Below are 17119 nucleotides of genomic sequence, written 5' to 3' on the forward strand. Positions count from 1 at the left end.
TCACCCTCACCCTCACCCTCACCCTCACCCTCACCCTCACCCTCACCCTCACCCTCACCCTCACCCTCACCCTCACCCTCACCCTCACCCTCACCCTCACCCTCACCCTCACCCTCACCTCACCCTCACCCTCACCCTCACCCTCACCCTCACCCTCACCCTCACCCTCACCCTCACCCTCACCCTCACCCTCACCCTCACCCTCACCCTCACCCTCACCCTCACCCTCACCCTCACCCTCACCCTCACCCTCACCCTCACCCTCACCCTCACCCTCACCCTCACCCTCACCCTCACCCTCACCCTCACCCTCACCCTCACCCTCACCCTCACCCTCACCCTCACCCTCACCCTCACCCTCACCCTCACCCTCACCCTCACCCTCACCCTCACCCTCACCCTCACCCTCACCCTCACCCTCACCCTAGACCCAACAACTCTAAGATACATTGCTGAAATATCAAGTAAACCCTCCCACCCAACACAGGCTAGCCCCAATTGGACACACACTTGTCACAACTTGGTTCACAGCTACTTTGAGATCAGAAAAACACATCAAAACACAGGAAGACAGATTCATTCTTTGGCAACACAGTGCTTTATTTATTCAACAAGGCATCCATTACATTAACAGCTTGCAAAAATTGGACACTGTCACTGAATGTGTGTGCAGTACTGTACACTGTTTTATTTCACATACATTCATATAATCGTTACATAACAACACAATTACCATATACCAAAAGCAACACTGGCATTTCATTTCCATATACTTCCAAACATCACCTATCACCTGTACAAAACCTTGCATCTATTGTGAGACGTGGGAATGGGACATGACCATACCTCACCTAGCAGCTGGCCAGCATGCTCCCTCTACAGCACCTCCACATGTAAAAAGTTAATTCAAAGACTGTCCGGGACAGTCCCAACCATGGTGCAGTGCAGCGAAACAGCCGAAAGGCTGACGAATTTGTAACAATGTCAGCCTTCCGGCTGTTTGACTGCACTGCACCATGGTTTCAAAATCACTGCAGTGATTTAGTACGCAACAATGTGGATGACAAAATGAGTCATCCAACCACACCCCAACCTGTACATTACAACTCTACAAATACAGCATACACAACAATATGAAGACAATTGACAAACACTTCAGAATGCCCAAAGAATGATACAACCCATAACAGTGTCCTCTCGCAACTTTGATGGCTAGAACATTCCAAGTGACAAACAAGCCACTCCTTTCAAAAGTAAGTTAGATTTTGTCCAAGTAATTACAGGAACTACTTCACATAACTGACCAAAAAAATTAACCCAACCTCTCCAATTGGGATAGCAGAAATGACAATAATGCCATTTCATGATAGCAGTAGCTCTGGTATCTACCAGAACACAGTGACACTAGCCCCGCTGCTCTACTACATTCTAGCCATCAAACAGACGACACTTCACATCGCAACCCAAAAAATATACAATCTAAGCCCAATTCTTCCAAACAAAGCACACCGAAGTCTTCTCCGCTGACACTGATAGCTTCCTATGACAATGAGAAAAAAGATGCACACGTTCAACATCCATAGAACAAATACTAAACATCTCAGTTTCTAAAACAAACACAACAAAAGCACGTGAGATTCCCATTGACATGCACCCACATTTCCCAACTCCAACATCAAACAGACCAACAAAAAAACATGATCAATAACCATACTTAACTTGCAAACTTGACATCAAATTAACTTCCATTCCAGGAAACAAGTACTTCATGTCCCCCACAGCCATACTTCAACTTCACTGGTTCTTTGGCAAATTGGACCCCCATCTTCACACAGAACCTACAATGACAAAAAAATTTTACAACGCTCACACTGCACACCGACCGACACCATGAAGACTATCTCAAACCATCTGCAATTATGCAACCGGCACCTATTTCAACATGACTCTTTTCCATTCCCCCACAAACAAATGCAACACCGCCTACATACACCGTGACACCTTCTTTTACAGGATACTGACACTAGCACCCCAACATGTGCATCCACATACACGCATCACATACAAGCAATACTTTTAAAGAACACCACACAATACAGAAAAACACAAAAAAATATAACCAGATACTCACTCTTTTTCCCACCAGATCTAGCCTCACATCTATCTCATATCCAAACTTGTGTCAATTTCCACTTCATCTCAGGAACAGGCAAGACTCTGATCCTCCACTGCCTCTCAGTAAGGGAGCACAAAACAGCCCAAAAAGTAAAATCATATTGCCACACACTGCTATCATACTTTCCTCCTCCTCTTTTAAGGAAATTTAGCAATGTGGTGTGGAAGGTAAACACAAGCACATACTTTCCACACTACACTACTGCCCCTTTCCCTAGCATTTATCATTCCAATCACCATGCCTAACTATAATGCTCACTTCCTCAGAAAACACCAATGGTGACTAGAGAAAGAGAATACATTCCCATCACCAAGACTTCACACCATAAAAGTACTTACACACACCTCACATGACATTCTTTCACAAACTGCACCTCCCAAAGCCTCTTAAGTACCTGCAAACACAAAATAATGATCCAACAAGTACTCACCATCAAACCCACAGATGATGCAACACATCCCACCCTATTTCTTCAACAAACCATCTACAGTAACACAGGAATCACATATCATGAGATCCCTTCCCCCTCCCTAGTATTGCAACTCTCAGTCCCATTACATATTTTCCACACTCCCCTCACCGCCCAAAGGATATCAACACATCTCCGCACCAATATCACACATCTGCAATATATTCAAGGAAAAATACTCAACATTTTAGGGCACACATGACAACGCCCTCACTAACCACCCACCAAAGTCCAACCTTCTTCTAGAGAACAAGCAAGAACTTAACCCAAAAGTTGTCTTCTCCACCGGTTGTCTCACACACAAAAAACTGGTGAAGAACCCATTCATAATAAGCCCACCTCACCTAACCCAGCAAAGACCACACTCCCATCAACAGTAGTGCACTAAAAGCTCAAACTTAACACTTACCTCATGGATGCAAGCAGCTCCTCTGCTCCCACTGGCACCACCATTACCAGGAACATGTAAACCAAACAGGGCGCACTTGCCACAGCCCATTCCCTCAGTTCTGGACTCAGATCCCCCTGTGGCACACAAACAATAAATACCACATGATTGCTAAATGCAACAACAGCACAATACCACACTCCCTTTGCTAAACTGACCTATTCAACACCCCGAAAGAGCCCCAGCACATCCATACCTACAATGAAGCAACAACCAACTACTTCTATACAATTAAAATGAACATGCAAAATACTCACAATTTACACAATACTCATGGCCCTTTCCCACCATGACAGGGGCCCATCAGTAACTAGGATGCTCACATCCTCCTCAGAAAACCAACACCCAATAGAAGACAGACAAACAAGGTAGTGGTGACCACTGATGCAAACCCAGTGCCATGTAAGAGAGAATAACTGAGAATGGAGCATCTCTAGTTACAGGGAAAACACACACTCCTGCCATACAATGAGTTCCCTCACACAACCGTTAAGAAGGAGCAGAGTTTAGAGGACTGCCATCCCTAAACAAGAAGCCTCAACAGCACAAATACTTCTGACCATCAAACCCTTAGGCAGATACTTAACTTTGACGACCACTCCCAATCTCCTTTTCCTTTGTACACGGGCCTTCGCTCCCATACATTGGCATCCATCCAGCACAGACATACAGCTATGCCGCGACAGACAAAGACAGAACTAGTCACAACCCTCCACGGAACGAGGCGACGCAGTACCAGATATGGACGCACCTGCAAATACAAACAAAGCTTGACTGAAAACCTACTCGCAAAGCTCCCAACTATACAATATGAAAGATGACCTCACCTGCATACTGCTTCCTTGAGAGGGAACACCTACTACACATTACACCCCCGTCAGAGAACACTCTCATCCACATGGAAAATGGCTACACTTCTAAAATACTGGTGGCCCTCCCCCTTTCCCTCCGCCACACAGAGACATCGCTAACTAGGATGCTCACATCCTCCTCAGAAAACCACCACCATGTAGAAGATGGACAAAGGAGGTAGTGGTGACCTGTCATGCAACCCCAGTGCCATGTAAGAGAGAAGAACTGAGAACAGAGCATCTCTAGTTAGACAGAAAAAATCTGCCAGCAATCAGCATTCCTCCAGGGGAAACACACTCCATTCATACAGTGAGCTCCCTCACGTGCCCATTAAGAATAAGCACAGTTTAGAGGACTCCCATCCATAAACAAGAAGCCTCAACAGCACAAATACTTCTGACCATCAAACTCCTCAACAGATACTTAACTTTGATGGCCACTCCCGCTCTCAAGATCTTCTTTTCCTTTCTACACAGGCCTTCGCTCCCATATGTCAACATCCATACAGCAATGCCGTGACAGTGAAAGAAAAGTAGTCACGCCCCACAGTAACAGATCTGGGCACATCTGCAAATACAAAGAAAGCTTAACTGAAAATCTACACAATACAAAAGATGACTTCACCTGCATACTACTTCCTGAAGAGAAGGAACATCTACTACACATTACACCCCCACTCAGAGAAGCCCCACCCCCACCACTCTCATCCACATACTGGTGGCCCTCCCACTTTCCCTCCACCACAAGGGCTGATCGCTAACTAGGATGCTCACATCCTCCTCGGAAAACCAACACCCAGCAGAGGAGAAAAGAAGGATGAAGTGGTGACCTGTCATGCAAACCCAGTGCTGTGTAAGAGGGGACAACTGAAAATGGAGCATCTCTAGTTATAGACAGGTCACTCTGACATCAATCAACCTTCCCTCAGGGGAAACACACACTCCCTCCATACAACAAGCTCCCACCCACCCCTCACGTGCCCATTAAAAACAGGCAGAGTTTAGAAGACTCCGATCCCTAAACAAGTAGCCTCAACAGCATAAATACTTCTGACCATCAAACACTTCGGCAAATACTTAACTTTGAGAGCCGCTCCCAAGATCTTCTTTTCCTTTCTACACAGGCCTTCGCTCCCATACATTGTCATCCATCCAGCACCAACGTACAGCTATGCCGTGACAGACAAAGACAGAACTAGTCACACCCCTCCACGGAACAAAGCAACGCAGTACTGGATCTGGAAGCATCTGCAAATACAAACAAAGCTTGACTGAAAACCTACTCACAAAGCGCCCAACTACAAGGTATGAAAGATGACCTCACCTGCATACTGCTTCCTGAAGAGAAGGAATATCTACTACACATTACACCCCCCTCAGAGAAGCACACACCCACCCCAGACACTCTCATGCACATATTGCTGGTCCTCCCCCTGTCCCACCAAAACAGAGGCCCATCGCTAACTAAGATGCTCACATCCTCCTCAGAAAACCACAACCATGTAGAAGACGGACAAGGGATGAAGTGGTGACCTGTCATGCAAACCCAGTGCTGTGTAAGAGGGGACAACTGAGAATAGAGCATCTCTAGTTACAGACAGGTCACTCTGACAGCAATCAACCTTCCCTCATGGGAAACACACACTCCCTCCATACAACAAGCTCCAACCCACCCCTCACATGCCCATTAAGAACAGGCAGAGTTTAGAGGACTCCGATCCCTAAACAAGGAGCCTCAACAGCACAAGTACTTCTGACCATCAAACCCTTCAGCAAATACTTAACTTTGACGGCCACTCCCACTCTCAAGATCTTCTTTTCCTTTCTACACAGGCCTTCACACCCATACATTGACATCAATACTGCAATGTCATGACAGTCAAAGAGAAGTAGTCATGACCCTCCACAGAATAACACTATTCGGTACCAGATCTGGACACATCTGCAAATAAAAACAAAGTTTGACTTAAAATCTCAGTTATAAACTCTACTCATAAAGCTCCCAACACCACCATATGAAAGATGACCTCACCTACATACTGCTTCCTTGAGAGGGAACACCTACTACACATTACACCCCCCCTCAGAGAACCCCACCCCAAACACTCATCCACACAGAAAATAGCTACGCTTCTACATACTTGTGGCCCTCCCCCTTTCCCTACACCACAGGGGCCCATCACTAACTAGGATGCTCACATCCTCCTCAGAAAACCACAACCATGTAGAGGAGAACACAAGGATGAAGTGGTGACCTGTGATGCAAACTCAGTGCTGTGTAAGAGAGAAGAACTGAGAAGGGAGCATCTCTAGTTACAGACAGGCCACTCTGCCAGCAATCAACCTTCCCTCAGGGGAAACACAGGCTCCCTCCATACAACAAGCTCCCGCCCACCCCTCACAGGCCCATTAAGAATGGGCAGACTTTAGAGAACTCCCATAAGTAAAGAAAGAGGCTCAACATCACAAACGCTTCTGACCATCAAACCCTTTGGCATATACTTACCTTTGGAAATTGGACAGGAGCTCCCCCTCTCAAGATCCCCTTCACCTCAGTAGACAGGCCTTCACTCCCATACATTGAAATCACTCACAAACATACAGCACCAGCATGACAGACAAAGAAAAATATTCACAACCCTTCACATCACAATACGACTCGATACCGGATCTGGACAGAGCTGCAAATATAAAGAAAGCTTGCCTGCAAACATGGTTTATAAACTCTACTCACAGGGCTCTAGACAACTGAGTAGAAGAAAATACAGAAGGTTAAAAGAAACACTTACTAAATATTACAATCTCCTCAGACTAGTCCCCACCTAACCCAAACAGAAAACTGCTATGCTTCTACAACAGTCCACCACCATGGACATGCTACCAGTACTAGATATGTGTGTTTAACAGACAGTCTATCAGAAACAGCCCCCAATGTCTTCCCTCCCAATGAAAATACAAATGATAACATATAAATCAAACACACTATAAACAAGCTGAAATGAAAAAAAAAGCACATTACACAGAAATAAGGACAGAAAAACAGTACATTAACCACAAATACATGTCATCGTTACCCCATATCAATACTCACCATGACTATAAACACCCATACAAGCACCTATGCACATCTCTTTGGACCAACACAAAGCCGAATGACTTCCTGGGACAAGACCCCAGCTTATATACTGCCTAAACTCCAACCCCTCTATTTCCCAGCATGCCTTAGAAGCCAAAGGCAGCTATAAATACAGACTCAGGCAACCCAGAAACCCTTTAGTTCATTCCTAGCTTAGCAGCAGCAAGGACTATTCATCTTGATGTATTAATCAGCCTTCCTTCTTACAATACAAATTTATAGAAGACAAACTCTATCACCAGGTAACACTTACCATATTTTAGGTTCCTAAAAAGAAAATTCTACCTAGAGGGAAGAGGGGATTCCACAGTAGGTGCAGTTGGGGGCTGCTGAAAGAGGTATCTCAACAGTCCTGGAGGAATTTGTTTGTACTGTGAGACGGTATTTGGGGGGTAATGGAAAGATTACTTGGCTGGTGCTCGAGGGCATACCTAGAGCCTCACGCTCAAGATGGAGGGCAGTGTCACTCTCTGTCAAGCTGCCCAGGCAGCTGACACAGGCCAGAGACACTGCACCATCCCCATGACCAACTTTACAGAAAATGGCAACCTGTGCAAACTTGTACTTTGCCCCCGGGCTACCTCCCACCTATTCCCTGCACGCCCCTCTGCCTCCTCCAAGTGCTTAATTTACATAGACAAAGGTCACATAGCTCTACCCTGGCACAAATTAAGCACTGTATGGGCAGCCAGAGAGCACTGGCTGCCAGGTAGGCACCCATCTCTTAAGGCAGGGGCAGGCAAACTTTTTGGCCTGACAGCCACATCGGGTTTTGGAAATTGTATGGAGGGCCAGTTAGGGGAGGGGTGTGTGGCCACCCAGGACCCCTGCCCCATCCACGCCCCCCCCCCCCGCTCCATGTCCCCTGACTACCCCCAGAACCCCCCCCAACTGCCCCCAAATGCCCCATCCAACCCCCCCTCCTTCCTGACTGCCCCCCAGACCCCTGTCCCCATTCAACCCCCGTTCCCCATCCTCTGACCACCCCAACCCCTATCCACACCCCTGCCCACCACCCCGAACTCCCCTGCCTTCTATCCAACCCCCCTGCTCTCTGCCCCTTTACCATGCTGCCTGGAGCACCAGTGGCTGGCAGCTCTACAGCCACACACCACAGAGCACTGGGTCAGGCCAGGCTCTGCAGTGGCGCTGCCCCAGGAGCTCGCAGCCCCACCACCCGGAGCATTGCACCAGCAGCAGGGCAAGCTGAGGCTGTGGGGGAGGGGGGACAGCAGGAGAGGGGCCAGGGCTAGCCTCCCAGGCCAGGAGCTCAGGGGCCAGGCAGGAGGGTCCCATGGCCTGGATGTGGCCCACAGGCCATAGTTTGCCCACCTCTGTCTTAAGGCAACACCACCACCCCCAGCATAGCATAGCATAGCACATTGCCACCCTTACACATCCACAGCTTCTGCAGCTTGTGGTGCCTGGCACCCATCAAGCAGCTCAAGGCCAACTTCATGCTGTCACACAGGGGGTTGCAACTTGCCAGAGCCCACAGCCCTCTTGCCACCTGTGGCTCACCAGAGGCAACATTTCATATTTGGGGGGAAGGCAATTTTAATGATGATTCCTGGGGCTATTTGAGCACCTGAAAACTCCAGGTTTCTTGCACATAATAACTTAGATACAGTATTCCTGTCAGCTAAATCCTAATTCTTATATTGAAAAATAAATAAAAAAATATAAACGGAAAATGTGGCTTTAATTGGAGTTTGTTCTAAACTTACATATATACAATCAGGAGATAATACAGCAAGACATTCCCACTCCCAAGCCTCAGGGTGTCAGTTCTGGAGCTTTAACACAGGTATCAGAAACACAAGTTTGATATTTTGTACACTATTGTTGGTATCATTAGGCATAACCCTAGCTAACTCGGGAGGGTGGAAGACCACGAGTGTCGATGAAGCCTTCCTGCACTAGGCCTAAATGAACCAAACTCCTTCCATGTTTAAACTCTAATCGACCTCAAAAGCCAGATGTAGAAATTGGAATGTGTAACAATTTATCAGGTGCAGCACCGCTCATATCGGTACCAAGCGGTAATAATGAGGCCTGCATACTTCTGGCTGAAAGGCAAGATAACAAATCAAAGGAAAGGGACAAGATAATAATTCAAGGAGAAGTTACTAACAAGCTGGACTTATAGCCGCCAAGATGACTTAACTGCTTAAATGTAATTGCTTGCTACTTGCTTAATGTAAACTATTATAGGAGGAGGGAGGGTGAAGGGGGGGGGTGAAGGGAAAAGCCTAGCTGCAGAAAGAATAAAAAGGGAAAACTGCTTGTCTCAGTGTGCTTGATCTGAGACGTGCTAGTCTCCTTGCACCGCTTTGAGATCTCAAATAAACTTTGATTGCTTCTCCACCATGGTGTGTTCATTGGCACGAAGCACACCAGGCAACGAACCCCGCTGTTGCTTTCCTCGGGCACTCTGTGCCAGCAACACTATCTTTAGTACAGCTATACCTCTACCTCAATATAACGCTGTCCTCAGGAGCCAAAAAAATCTTACCACGTTATAGGTGAAACCATGTTATATTGAACTTGCTTTGATCCAGCGGAGTGCGCAGCACCCCCCTCCCCCAAGCACTGTTTTACCACATTATATCCAAATTCATGTTATATCAGGTCGCGTTATATCGTGGTAGCGGTGTATATACAAATTGAGAAAATAAGCAGATTTTAAGCAGAGTTTCTTTAATACACACTCTGTATTATTGCCATTATCTAGTCAAAATTAAGTAAATGCTTCTTAGCGCAATGAAAAACCATTCACTAAAAAAAATACATGATTAATGTGTTGTTTTCTCTTTTATTAAGAAAGGAAATTCATTTATCTACATATTTTTGCATTTATGTATACCTATCAAAATCATGTACATGACTCACTAACATTTGATTCCATCATGGCTATTAGTATCATACATGAAACCACATTTGTGTTCATACAAGTGTATTTTTAGTGATATCTGTAAATTAACTTAACAATTTGAAATAAGCAACCTTCAGCTGCAGTGTCTAAAGTTGTGAGTAGAAGCAGAATTTAGGATACTATTATTTGGTTGTCTGACTTTTATCATCATATTGTGCTTTATCATTTTTATTTTAAATAATGAATGACAATTATGCCAGCCAGGACAGGTTAGGCATTTTAGACCTCATTTCTATCTTAACTTTAATTCTTTGAGTAGTAAAATTAAGAAATGCACAGACCACAGAAAAAAGTAAACTAACAGCACTGTAATCCTTAAACTTTGAAATGCACCATGCACATATAGTCTCTGCAATTTTATTCTTTCAAAGGAAGTCATAACAACAACAGTACAAGTGTGTATGTGAGAGAGAGAGGCTGTGCGTGTTTGGGGAGTGAGAGACAGCACACTCTCACTTTAAGCAGAGACCTCACTAATCAGAAGGCTTGTTCAGTCCATCAGCAGCACTCAGCATCTCCCACTCATGACCCAGAAGCAACATCACAGACTCATGTCACCCCCGCCCCACAGCTCAGCAGAGACCAGGTACAAAGGCAGTAGGATTGTGACACCCCAACATCAGCCCCTGCCCTCTGCACAGCAGACAAGAGGTTCTCAGGACCAGCTTGGCCAGGGGCTGCTCCAAGTGTAGGGAGGGGGCAAGAGCAGGGGCACTGGAACAGAGGGCACCAGGGAGCCATGTGCCATCACTTTTAATATTACTTTCTACAAGCCATAAGGGCGAGAAACACCCTTGTTTCTTAACAGGACAGTATTCAGGACACAACTCGTGTTCCCATGAGGAATACTACTGATGATACACCTCTTGTTTATGTAGGGTCAGTATTCATTACACACCTCTTGTTTCTGGAGTGGACAGTATTCAGGACACAACTCTTGTTTCCGGAGGGAACACTATTCAGGACACACCCCTTGTTCCCGGGAGGAGTGCTATTGATGACACACCTCTTGTTTCTGGGGGAGACAGTATTCGTGTCACACCTCTTGTTTCCACGACAAGCACTATTGATAAGACTCCCTTTATTTCTGGAGGGGACAGAATTTGTGACACACCTCTCCTTTTCACAGGGGACAAGTATTGAGGACTCACTTCTTGTTCCCGGGGCAGTACTATTGATGACACAGCTCTTGTTTCCAGAGGGAACAGTATTCAGGACACACCCCTTGTTTCCAGAGGGGACAGTATTGAGCGCACACCCCTTGTTCCCCGGAGGACTACTATTGATGCCGCACATCTTATTTCGGGAGGGGGACAGTATTCATGTCACACCTGCTGTTTCCAGAGGGGACAGTATTCAGGACACACCCCTTGTTTCCAGAGGGGACAGTATTGAGCGCACACCCCTTGTTCCCAGGAGGAGTACTGTTGATGACACATCCCTTCTTTCTATTTGAGACACACCTCTTGTTTCGGGGGCCAGTATTGAGAACACACCTCTTGTTTCTGGGGGACCACAATTCATGACACACCCTTGGTTTCCAGGAGGACTACACTTAATGACACACCCCTTGTTTCTGCAAGGGACAGTATTCAGGGACACCTCGTTTCCAGGGGAGACAGTATACATGACACACGCCTTGTTTGCGGAGAGGAGGGTACTGATAACACATCTCATGTTCCCAGAAGGGACACTATTCAGCACACACCCCTTGTTCCCAGGAGGAGTGCTATTGATGACACACCTCTTGTTTCTGGGGGAGACAGTATTCGTGTCACACCTCTTGTTTCCACGACAAGCACTATTGATAAGACTCCCTTTATTTCTGGAGGGGACAGAATTTGTGACACACCTCTCCTTTTCACAGGGGACAAGTATTGAGGACTCACTTCTTGTTCCCAGGGGCACTACTATTGATGACACAGCTCTTGTTTCCAGAGGGAACAGTATTCAGGACACACCCCTTGTTTCCAGAGGGGACAGTATTCAGCGCACACCCCTTGTTCCCCGGAGGACTACTATTGATGCCGCACATCTTATTTCGGGAGGGGGACAGTATTCATGTCACACCTGCTGTTTCCAGAGGGGACAGTATGCAGGACACACCTCTTGTTTCTGGGGAGACCACAATTCAAGACACACCCTTGGTTTCCAGGAGGACTACAATATTTCTGCAGGGGACAGTATTCAGGGACACCTCTTGTTTCCAGAGGAGACAGTATACATGACACACCCCTTGTTTGCGGAGGGGAGGGTACTGATAACACATCTCATGTTCCCAGAAGGGACACTATTCAGCACACACCCCTTGTTCCCAGGAGGAGTGCTATTGATGACACACCTCTTGTTTCTGGGGGAGACAGTATTCGTGTCACACCTCTTGTTTCCACGACAAGCACTATTGATAAGACTCCCTTTATTTCTGGAGGGGACAGAATTTGTGACACACCTCTCCTTTTCACAGGGGACAAGTATTGAGGACTCACTTCTTGTTCCCAGGGGCAGTACTATTGATGACACAGCTCTTGTTTCCAGAGGGAACAGTATTCAGGACACACCCCTTGTTTCCAGAGGGGACAGTATTCAGCGCACACCCCTTGTTCCCCGGAGGACTACTATTGATGCCGCACATCTTATTTCGGGAGGGGGACAGTATTCATGTCACACCTGCTGTTTCCAGAGGGGACAGTATGCAGGACACACCTCTTGTTTCTGGGGAGACCACAATTCAAGACACACCCTTGGTTTCCAGGAGGACTACAATTCATGACATACCCCTTATTTCTGCAGGGGACAGTATTCAGGGACACCTCTTGTTTCCAGGGGGGACAGTCTTCCTGACACACCTCTTGTTTCCGTAGGGCAGGGTACTCATAACACATCTCGTGTTTCCAGAATGGACACTATTCAGCAGACACCCCTTGTTCCCATGGGTAGTACTATTGATGACACAACTCTTGTTTCCAGAGGGGACAGTATTCAGGACACACCCCTTGTTTCCAGAGGGGACAGTATTGAGCGCACACCCCTTGTTCCCAGGAGGAGTACTGTTGATGACACACCCCTTCTTTCTATTTGAGACACACCTCTTGTTTCGGGGGGACAGTATTCAGAACACACCTCTTGTTTCTGGGGGGACCACAATTCATGACACACCTTTGGTTTCCAGGAGGACTACACTTAATGACACATCCCTTATTTCTACAGGTGATAGTATTCAGCGACACCTCTTGTTTCCAGAGGAGACAGTATTCCTGACTACCCTGCTTTCTGGAAACAAGGGGTGTCTCATAACACATTTCATGTTCCCAGAAGGGACAGTATTCAGGACACACCCGTTGTTTCCAGACGGGACAGTATTCAGCGCCCACCCCTTGCTCCCAGGAGGAGTACTATTGATGGCACACCCCCCCTCCCCCGTGTTTCCAGAGGGCAGGGTATTCATAAAACATCTCCAGTTCCCAGAAGGGACAGTATGCAGGACACACCCCTTGTTCCCCGGAGGAGTACTATTGATGACACGCCCCTTCTTTCTGGAGGGAACACTATTCGAGACACATCTCTTGTTTCTGGGGGGCACAGTATTTGTGTCACACCTCATTTCCAGTGGGGAAAGAATTTGTGACACACCTCTTGTTTCCACAGGGGACAAGTATTCAGGGCCCACTTCTTGTTCCAAGAGGAAGTACTATTAATGACACAGCTCTTGTTTCTGCAGGGTCGGTAATCATGACTCACCTCTTGTTTCTGGGGAGACAGTATTCAGAACACACCTCTTGTTCGCAGGAGAAGTACTATTCATGATACACCCGCAGTTTCTAGGAGGAGTACTATTCATGACACGCCCCTTCTTTCTGGAGGGAACACTATTCGAGACACACCTCTTGTTTCGGGGGCCAGTATTCAGAACACCTCTTGTTTCTGGGGGACCACAATTCATGACACACCCTTGGTTTCCAGGAGGACTACACTTAATGACACACCCCTTGTTTCTGCAAGGGACAGTATTCAGGGACACCTCGTTTCCAGGGGAGACAGTATACATGACACACCCCTTGTTTGCGGAGGGGAGGGTACTCATAACACATCTCATGTTCCCAGAAGGGACACTATTCAGCACACACCCCTTGTTCCCAGGGGTAGTACGATGACACAACTCTTGTTCCCAGAGGGGACAGTATTCAGAACACAGCTCTCCTCTGCAGAGGGGACAGTATTCAGAACACACCTCTAGGTCCCAGTGGGGACACACCCCTTGTTTTGGGGGAGAAGGGGGACAGTATTCATGTCACACCTCTTAGATGCAGAGGGGACAGTATTCGTATCACACCTCATTTCCATGAGTTGTACTATTGGTAACACACCCCTTGTTTCTGGATGGGACAATATTTGTAACACACAGCTTCTTTTTGGAGGGCACAGTATTTGTGATACACCCCTTGTTCCCAGAGGGGACAGTTTTCATGTCACACCTCTTGCTTCCAGGTGAAGTACTATTGATGACACACCCCTTGTTTCTGGAGGGGACAGTATTCCTGACTCACCCCCTTCTTTCCAGGTGGAATGCTATTGACAACATATCCCTGGGGTCCCCAAGCATGGTGTCAACCCTGCATGGGACATGTTTTCACTGAGGGAATGTGACCAAGAAGACATTGAACACATCTTGTTGCAGGAAGAATTATATTGGTAAAAAGCAAATCATACCATCTGCAAAGCAGACTGCTAGAGCAGGGAATTAAACTACTTCCTGTTTCTGAAGACTAACAAAACACACCATATTTTTTATTATACATAAAATGTTACTGACTAACCGTAGATCATTATTGGTTTCTGGGAGGACAGCAGGATACCATTTGAGTGTTGCTATTAACATTTACTTCAGAAATGTGATGGCTGGGGCTGCACCCCAATGCACAAAGTTTCTAATAGCTGCAGCCCTCACACACATTTGTGTGAGGGCTCCTAACATAAGAACATAAGAAAGGCCGTACTGGGTCAGACCAAAGGTCCATCTAGCCCAGTATCTGTCTACCGACAGTGGCCAATGCCAGGTGCCCCAGAGGGAGTGAACCTAACAGGCAATGATCAAGTGATCTCTCTCCTGCCATCCATCTCCATCCTCTGACGAACAGAGGCTAGGGACACCATTCTTACCCATCCTGGCTAATAGCCATTTATGGACTTAGCCACCATGAATTTATCCAGTCCCCTTTTAAACATTGTTATAGTCCTAGCCTTCACAACCTCCTCAGGTAAGGAGTTCCACAAGTTGACTGTGCGCTGCGTGAAGAAGAACTTCCTTTTATTTGTTTTAAACCTGCTGCCTATTAATTTCATTTGGTGACCCCTAGTTCTTGTATTATGGGAATAAGTAAATAACTTTTCCTTATCCACTTTCTCAACATCACTCATGATTTTATATACCTCTATCATGTCCCCCCTTAGTCTTCTCTTTTCCAAACTGAAGAGTCCTAGCCTCTTTAATCTTTCCTCATATGGGACCCTCTCTAAACCCTTAATCATTTTAGTTGTTCTTTTCTGAACCTTTTCTAGTGCTAGAATATCTTTTTTGAGGTGAGGAGACCACATCTGTACACAGTATTCGAGATGTGGGCGTACCATGGATTTATATAAGGGCAATAATATATTCTCAGTCTTATTCTCTATGCCCTTTTTAATGATTCCTAACATCCTGTTTGCTTTTTTGACCGCCTCTGCACACTGCGTGGACATCTTTAGAGAACTATCCACGATGACGCCGAGATCTTTTTCCTGACTCGTTGTAGCTAAATTAGCCCCCATCATGTTGTATGTATAGTTGGGGTTATTTTTTCCAATGTGCATTACTTTACATTTATCCACATTAAATTTCATTTGCCATTTTGCTGCCCAATCACTTAGTTTTGTGAGATCTTTTTGAAGTTCTTCACAATCTGCTTTGGTCTTAACTATCTTGAGTAGTTTAGTATCATCTGCAAACTTTGCCACCTCACTGTTTACCCCTTTCTCCAGATCATTTATGAATAAATTGAATAGGATTGGTCCTAGGACTGACCCTTGGGGAACACCACTAGTTACCCCTCTCCATTCTGAGAATTTACCATTAATTCCTACCCTTTGTTCCCTGTCCTTTAACCAGTTCTCAATCCATGAAAGGACCTTCCCTTTTATCCCATGACAGCTTAATTTACGTAAGAGCCTTTGGTGAGGGACCTTGTCAAAGGCTTTCTGGAAATCTAAGTACACTATGTCCACCGGATCCCCCTTGTCCACATGTTTGTTGACCCCTTCAAAGAACTCTAATAGATTAGTAAGACACGATTTCCCTTTACAGAAACCATGTTGACTATTGCTCAAGAGTTTATGTTTTTCTATGTGTCTGACAATTTTGTTCTTTACTATTGTTTCAACTAATTTGCCCGGTACCGACGTTAGACTTACCGGTCTGTAATTGCCGGGATCACCCCTAGAGCCCTTTTTAAATATTGGCGTTACATTAGCTAACTTCCAGTCATTGGGTACCGAAGCCGATTTAAAGGACAGGTTACAAACCTTAGTTAATAGTTCCGCAACTTCACATTTGAGTTCTTTCAGAACTCTTGGGTGAATGCCATCTGGTCCCGGTGACTTGTTAATGTTGAGTTTATCGATTAATTCCAAAACCTCCTCTAGTGATACTTCAATCTGTGACAGTTCCTCAGATTTGTCACCTACAAAAGCCAGCTCAGGTTTGGGAATCTCCCTAACATCCTCAGCCGTGAAGACTGAAGCAAAGAATCCATTTAGTTTCTCCGCAATGACTTTATCATCTTTAAGCGCTCCTTTTGTATTTTCATCGTCAAGGGGCCCCACTGGTTGTTTAGCAGGCTTCCTGCTTCTGATGTACTTAAAAAACATTTTGTTATTACCTTTGGAGTTTTTGGCTAGCCGTTCTTCAAACTCCTCTTTGGCTTTTCTTATTACACTCTTGCACTTAAGTTGGCAGTGTTTGTGCTCCTTTCTATTTGCCTCACTAGGATTTGACTTCCACTTTTTAAAGGAAGTCTTTTTATCTCTCACTGCTTCTTTTACATGGTTGTTAAGCCACGGTGGCTCTTTTTT

Source organism: Emys orbicularis, chromosome 14, assembly GCF_028017835.1.
Source record: "Emys orbicularis isolate rEmyOrb1 chromosome 14, rEmyOrb1.hap1, whole genome shotgun sequence".
NCBI classification, from domain to species: Eukaryota; Metazoa; Chordata; order Testudines; family Emydidae; genus Emys; species Emys orbicularis.